We start from the raw sequence: 2,941 nt of genomic DNA, 5'->3' as shown, positions 1-2,941 counted from the left end.
ATACATCATCCTTTTCTGACGAAGAGCGTAGGTTTGAAACATCCAGAAGCTTCCCAAGCGTCAAACTAATACATCTACTTGTTGTTTACTCACATGTCTTTGTCTTTCGTTTTCTGTACATTTGATATATATATATATATATATATTTATTTATTTATTTATGTGTTTCAGCCAAGTGGCTGCGGTCATATGTGTGTGTGTGTGTGTGTGTGTAGTTGAAATTTACAGAAAAACAAAAGACGAAGACAGGGGTGTATGAAAAACAAACAAAATAGTTTGACGCTCGGTAAGTGAGAAAGTCATTTACGTTTCGAGCCTACGCTCTTCAACAGAAAGAAATAAGAGAAACACGCACACACATAGGACAGGCTTCGGGCTTATTTCAGTTTCTGTGTTTTGTTTTTTTTTTCTTTTGAGGAGGATGTAGTAAGTATGTATATTGGTAGTAAGAATCGCAAAACAAAGCTGAATAGATGAAGGTCATCGCAGAAGTTCCATTTTTGGAAATGTTTCCGCCCTTAACTCTTTACAGTAACGTAGCTGGCGATGTGACGGTTCTCCCCCTGCTACGTTTTTATTGGTGGGGGGAGCAGCACTTTTGGGTCTGCCGTAATAGCCTGTATAGGCTTCGGGGTCGGAGGTGGTGGTTGTGGGGCTGTCCCAGGCACCACAGGTAAGTCACTGGTGCCAGACTGCACCCAAATTACGTCTCTTGGATTCTCTGCTGCTGTGGAGGCCCAGTGGTTAGAGCAGCGGACTCGCGGTCATAGGATCGCGGTTTCGATTCCCAGACCGGGCGTTGTGAGTGTTTATTGAGCGAAAACACCTAAAGCTCCACGAGGCTCCGGCAGGGGATGGTGGCGAACCCTGCTGTACTCTTTCACCACAACTTTCTCTCACTCTTTCTTCCTGTTTCTGTTGTACCTGTATTTCGGGGTCGATAAATTAAGTACCAGTTCTGTACTGGGGTAGATCTTCTCCAAAAATTTCGGGCCTTGTGCCTAGAGTAGAAAAAAATATCCAATGTGTCCGTCTTTATTTTAAAGTGCTTGATGTGATTTGAAGGGAATTTCAGTGTCGTTTCTCAGAGGCCCAATGACCACGTAAAATCTCTCTCCTGTCTGTGCATATTTAAGTGTGTGTATGTTATGGTGTTTTCGAATGAATTTACCAAACATGAATCTGTTTGAGAGACAGTTAGGTGTGTGTGTGTGTGTATGTGCGCGCACGGGAGTGCGTGTGTGTGCTGTGTTTATGTCTGTATCTGTACTTGTGTGAATCTGTGTATGTGTGTCTGTGGTCTTTTGAATGTGTATACCAAACATGAATCTGGTTGTGAGACAGGTAAATGTAAGTGTGTGTGTGTGTGTCCGCGCGTGTGTGTGTGTGTGTCCGCGCGTGTGTGTGTGTGCGTTTGTGTGTGTTATCTACAAATATGAGCATATATGAATATAGGTCGGTAATGCAACGAACGAACGATAAACAGATATAGAATGAGAGAAAGAGTGAGAGAGAGTGAGAGAAGAAAAAGGACAGAATGATGTAGTGAGAGAGAAGGGGGGGGCGAAAGGGAGGGATCTTGATTGAGTGACAGAAAGAACACAAGAGAATGGAACAAGGTAAGAATGAAGAAAGAAGCACGTGGTAACGTCAGAGAAAGAGAGAGAGAGAGAGAGAAGAAGAATATTAGAGAAACAGGGGGAGGGGTGGAAGACAGAAGAAATGATGTGAAAATATGGAATAGCAGAGCAGCTTTGAAAAGTATGAGAGAAAGACAACGTCTGTGTGTGTGTGTGTGTGTGCGAAAGCGTGAGGGGAATTAACTATGAAAAAAAATGTGTGATTAGACGGATATAGACGAATTAAGGTGCATTAAGAGGGGATGAAATAGAGAGATTGGAACGAGTAGATAGGAATATACAGGTCTGATAAAGCAAGAGGTGGAGGAGGAAGGGGAGAGATAGATGACAGAGAAATGGATAGTTAGAAAGCCATGGAGGTACGGAGAGAAAGAAAGAAAGTAAGAAAGAGAGGAAGAGAGAGAGAGAGAGAGAGAGAGAGAGAGAAAGCGGATAGTACAGAAAAAAAAAAGACAGAAGGAAAGAATGTTCATAAGTGTAACGTTGCGTGAAATCAACTCGGCGTTAGCTGAGCTTCAGAACCGTTTCAAGTTTTTGAGCTGTGTGTGTGTGTAGGTGAGAGCGGAGACAAGAAGAGGGTGTTGTAGTTTAGACAGAACGAGGAGTTTGGGGATTAAAAAAGGGGCTCCTATCTTCTCCCAATATTTCCTAACTGTAGTTACCTACAGCCATATCGCCACCGCCACCGCCACCGCCACCACCCCACTCTTCAACATCATCACTACTACCACTGTAACCATCTACTGCTGTTAGTACATTCGTTACGATCACAGTCACCATCATCATCATCATCATTACAGCCAGTACTACTACTACCCCATCGTCACATCGTTTAGCTTTTGATTTGTGCTGCTCGTACCTTTGTCAACCTTCCATGGATTCTTACTCCTTCGCTTTAAACAAACAAATATGGATGACGTCTGCTAACCTAAAAACTGTGTTTTTATTTCCTTCTCTCTGTCTCTCCCTCTGTCCCTCTGTCTCATTCTGTCTCTGTCTCCCTGGTTATAATCCTTTTAGAAGATAAGTGACGACAGTGATTTGACGTTTCGGTCTGCTATCCTTCATCGGATCGTCGTAACCTCGTGGGCATCGGTACCGATTTTTTCTTCCTCCGTTTTTCCATTCTTTGAACTTTCCGTCTTTCCGACGAAGGGCTCTGCCCGAAACGTCATACTCTCTCTCTCTTTCCTTTCCCGAGCGTCTAATAACACTATCCGTATCACGTCCTCACTTTGTTGTTTTTTTGTTATTGTTTTTTTTGTCTTTTTTTGAACCTATATATATATATATATATATAT

This window comes from Octopus bimaculoides, chromosome 19 (genome assembly GCF_001194135.2).
Source record: "Octopus bimaculoides isolate UCB-OBI-ISO-001 chromosome 19, ASM119413v2, whole genome shotgun sequence".
NCBI classification, from domain to species: Eukaryota; Metazoa; Mollusca; class Cephalopoda; order Octopoda; family Octopodidae; genus Octopus; species Octopus bimaculoides.
Note: the sequence above shows the minus strand (reverse complement) of the source record.